This window comes from Populus nigra, chromosome 2 (assembly GCF_951802175.1).
Source record: "Populus nigra chromosome 2, ddPopNigr1.1, whole genome shotgun sequence".
Lineage (NCBI taxonomy): Eukaryota > Viridiplantae > Streptophyta > Magnoliopsida > Malpighiales > Salicaceae > Populus > Populus nigra.
In genome coordinates, this window is record NC_084853.1 from 16274698 (window position 1) to 16279697 (window position 5000).

Here is a 5000-nt window from a genome sequence, read left to right on the forward strand (position 1 = left end):
CAGCCCGCGGGACAGTGTCGGCAGATTCGGCAGCGCAGATTTGTGCGGCTGCAGGTTCGTCGGGGAAAATCGGCAGCGCAGATTTTTCGACGAACATGGGCTGGACGATGGACTGTCCAGGCCAGGCAGGAAAATTTGTCGAGGGGACACGCTGACGAAACAGCGCTGGTTCAGGCACGGCGGGCAGTGTTGGAATCGGCAGCGCCGACGAAATCGGCAAAGTCGGCAGAATCGGCAGCGCAGATTTTTCGACGAACATGGGCTGGACGCTGGACTGGCCGGGCCATGCAGGAAAATTCATCGAGGGGACACGCTGACGAAACAGCGCTGGTTCAGGCACGGCGGGCAGTGGTGGAATCGGCAGCGCCGACGAAATCGGCAAAGTCGGCAGAATCGGCAGCGGGTGCTGGCGATGGGTCTGGACGGGCTGGATAGTCCAAGGCTCGACGAGAAAGACTGCTGGTTTAGACACTGGGGCAGTGGCAGCCCGCGGGACAGTGTCGGCAGATTCGGCAGCGCAGATTTGTGCGGCTGCAGGTTCGTCGGGGAAAATCGGCAGCGCAGATTTTGCGACGAACATGGGCTGGGCGATGGACTGTCCAGGCCAGGCAGGAAAATTTGTCGAGGGGACACGCTGACGAAACAGCGCTGGTTCAGGCACGGCGGGCAGTGTTGGAATCGGCAGCGCCGACGAAATCGGCAAAGTCGGCAGAATCGGCAGCGCAGATTTTTCGACGAACATGGGCTGGACGCTGGACTGGCCGGGCCATGCAGGAAAATTCATCGAGGGGACACGCTGACGAAACAGCGCTGGTTCAGGCACGGCGGGCAGTGGTGGAATCGGCAGCGCCGACGAAATCGGCAAAGTCGGCAGAATCGGCAGCGGGTGCTGGCGATGGGTCTGGACGGGCTGGATAGTCCAACGCTCGACGAGAAAGACTGCTGGTTTAGACACTGGGGCAGTGGCAGCCCGCGGGGCAGTGTCGGCAGATTCGGCAGCAGTGTCTGCCGATTCGGCAGCGTTGGCTTGTTGGCGCGGGGGGCCGATGCGAGTGGGGACTTGGGCAGCGGGCAGTGAAAGCAAGAGTTTCCCCGATGCTGCCGGGAAAAACGCTCCCCGGGATGGCCGGGTGAGATGACCCGGCGGCCCGTGACGGGTCATTCAATTCCATGCCCCGTCAACATAACTCCCGATGTACTGTTTGCTTTTTCGGAAGAAGAGATCCATCCCCCCATCCTCGGCCAGCCAAAAACGCTCCAATTAATGGCCGGGTGAGATGACCCGGCGGCCCGCGACGCGTCATTCAAATCACTGCCCTATCGGCTACAACTGCTGATGGGTGGGATTAGAGGCCTGCCATGGTGGTGAGGGGCGGCGAGGACCGTGAAAGCTAGAGTTTTTCAGAGGCTGCCGGGAAAAAGGCCCCTCGGGTGGCGGGGTGCGAGGACCAGGCGCGTCATTCAATTCTCTTCCCTATCAACTTGGCTCCCGTTGGCGGGATTGGAGGCCTACTGTTTGTTACAGGGCTAAAATCGTCAGGGGAAGAGCTGACGAAACAATGCTGGTTTGGATGCAGGGGGTAGTGTTGGAATCGGCAGCGCGAACAAAATCGGCAAAGTCGACAAAAAAGACTGTTGGTCTGGACATCGGGGCAGCGGCAGCCATGCCGACAGGGGGGGAAATCGGCAGCGCAGATTTGTGCAGCTGCAGGTTCGTCGGGGAAATCGGCAGCGCAGATTTTTCGATGAACATGGGCTGGAAGATGGACTGTCCAGGCCAGGCAGGGAAATTCATCAAGGGGACACGCTGACGAAACAGCGCTGGTTTAGACACGGTGGGTGCAGTGTTGGAATCGGCAGCGCCGACGAAATCGGCAAAGTCGGCAGAATCGGCAGCGGGTGCTGGCGATGAGTCTGGACGATTTATAGTCCAGGGCTTGATGGAAAAGACTGTTGGTCCAGACAATGGGGCAGTGGCGGCGCGGATTTGTGCAGCTGCAGGTTCGTCGGGGAAAATCGGCAGCGCAGATTTTTCGACGAACAGGGGCTGGGCGCTGGACTGGCCGGGCCAGGCAGGAAAATTCGTCAGGGGGCCACGCTGACGAAAACAGGGGCTGCGGAGTGGAAAATCGGCAGCGCAGATTTTTCGACGAACAGGGGCTGGACCGGCCGGGCCAGGCAGGAAAATTCGTCAGGGGGGCACGCTGACGAAAAGAGGGGCTGCCGCGTGGAAAATCGGCAGCGCAGATTTTTCGACGAACAGGGGCTGGACTGGCCGGGCCAGGCAGGAAAATTCGTCAGGGGGGCACGCTGACGAAAAGAGGGGCTGCCGCGTGGAAAATCGGCAGCGCAGATTTTTCGACGAACAGGGGCTGGACGCTGGACTGGGCCAGGCAGGAAAATTCGTCAGGGGGCACGCTGACGAAAAGAGGGGCTGCCGCGTGGAAAATCGGCAGCGCAGATTTTTCGACGAACATTCGTCAGGGGGGCACGCTGACGAAAAGAGGGGCTGCCGCGTGGAAAATCGGCAGCGCAGATTTTTCGACGAACATTCGTCAGGGGGGCACGCTGAGGAAAACAGGGGCTGCCGCGTGGAAAATCGGCAGCGCAGATTTTTCGACGAACAGGGGCTGGATGCTGGACCGGCCGGGCCAGGCAGGAAAATTCGTCAGGGGGGCACGCTGACGAAAACAGGGGCTGCGGAGTGGAAAATCGGCAGCGCAGATTTTTCGACGAACAGGGGCTGGACCGGCCGGGCCAGGCAGGAAAATTCGTCAGGGGGGCACGCTGACGAAAAGAGGGGCTGCCGCGTGGAAAATCGGCAGCGCAGATTTTTCGACGAACAGGGGCTGGACGCTGGACTGGGCCAGGCAGGAAAATTCGTCAGGGGGGCACGCTGACGAAAACAGGGGCTGCCGCGTGGAATGGCAGCCTACACGCAGATGCGAATTCGGCAGCGCACGATGGCTTGAGCAGGTCATGGGTTCGACTTGGCGCGATCTGAAACCTGGACGAGGGACTGTCGACGCTGGACGAGCCAGCGCGGTGGCCTGTCGTGCCCCGTTCAGGGGGGGCCTGCCGCGGAGACAGCCCTCGCGGGCTCGACAGCGCAGGCCAGCGTCCCCGACGTCGCTGGCCGCGGCAGGCGAGCTGCCGGGGTTCCCGCATTCCTACAAGAAAACGTCGTGCTTTCCACATGAAACCAATCCAGTAAAATCAGCCATATTTTTATGAGGCTGCCCACTGAATTTGGGGTCATTCCGGGCCGGTTCCTAGTTTTGCGGATTTACTCGATTTCTAATGGTAGGAAAATTAAAACAAATACTTCCCGACCTCGAAAAATTCTGGGAAAATTAATGAAGGTGGATTGGATTTTTGCCAACCTCTGTGCAAAATTTCAGCTCAAAATACCAAGAAATGAATTTTTTAGAGGGGGGGTGACAGCTGGGACCTAGTAGTGTCTCCCCCTGCCAGAGCTGCAATGACACTTATTGCTCTTTAGGGAGCCACCAGGCCGGCGCCCCTCAAAGACCACACGCGCGCGCGCGCCCGCCCGCGCTGGGCGCTGGGGCGCTGGGGCCTGAGGGCCTGGGGCCCTTGGGGGCCCTTGGGCGCTTGGGCGCGCGCGCGCGGCCCCCGCAGCCATGCCGCGCTGCGCGACGCGCGGACAGCCCCTGCTGGCTTGCTCTCTCGCCCGCGGGGGGGCTGCCTTCGGGCCCTGGCCCCCCGCGTTCTGGCCTGCCCCCCGCGTGGGAGAGGCTAGGCGCTGCAGGGGCCAGCCCGACGTCGCTGGCCGCGGCAGGCGACAGCCCGACATCGCTGGCCGCGGCAGGGGCCAGCCCGACGTCGCTGGCCGCGGCAGGCGACAGCCCCTGCTGGCTTGCTCTCTCGCCCGCGGGGGGGCTGCCTTCGGGCCCTGGCCCCCCGCGTTCTGGCCTGCCCCCCGCGTGGGAGAGGCTAGGCGCTGCAGGGGCCAGCACGACGTCGCTGGCCGCGGCAGGCGACAGCCCCTGCTGGCTTGCTCTCTCGCCCGCGGGGGGGCTGCCTTCGGGCCCTGGCCCCCCGCGCTCTGGCCTGCCCCCCGCGTGGGAGAGGCTAGGCGCTGCAGGGGCCAGCCCGACGTCGCTGGCCGCGGCAGGCCCCCCGCCGGGGTTCCCGCATTCCTACAACAAAACGTCGTGCTTTCCACATGAAATCAATCCAGTAAAATCAGCCATATTTTTATGAGGCTGCCCACTGAATTTGGGGTCATTCCGAGCCGGTTCCTATTTTTTCCGATTTCCTCGATTTTTAATGGTAGGAAAATAAAAAAAAATACTTCCCGACCTCGAAAAATTCTGGAAAAATTAATAAAGTTGGATTGGATTTTTGCCAACCTCTGTGCAAAATTTCAGCTCAAAATACCAAGAAATGAATTTTTTAGAGGGGGGGTGACAGCTGGGACCTAGTAGTGTCTCCCCCTGCCAGAGCTTCAATGACACTTATTGCTCTTTAGGGGGGTGCCCCCTGACTGGCCATGGGGCGCGCTGGCCTGGCGCCCATAGGCCTGCCGCGGGGGATATGTGGGCTGTTGCTAAACTCGGACTAAGGTGGGGGGCCTCATGGCCCGAAGTATTGCCGGCATCGATGACCCGTTTTCCGGCCGGCGACGACCCGATTCCGGCCACCGTCTTCGGGACCCGCTCCAAGCCGTCGGGCGCGTTGGGGCTGCTTATCCGCGGCGTGGGCGTGGCATTCATTTGCCGTGCTTGTGCCAAGGTGCTGGCAGCTGCTGCGCGGCTGTCTGCTTGCCGCGACGTCACGGCGGCGGTGGCCGCTGCCCCTGCTCGCAAGTCGGAGGCCTGGCCGACGCGGCTGGTGCGGACCGCCGAGCTTGGGGATTGCGAGGAGAGCTCTACGCTGGCGTGGGCGTGGCATTAAATTGCCGTGCGCGCGCCCATGCGTTGGCTCTCCTCGCAATCCCCGACCTCGTGGCGTGACGTGCCCGCTGCCGAGGCCTG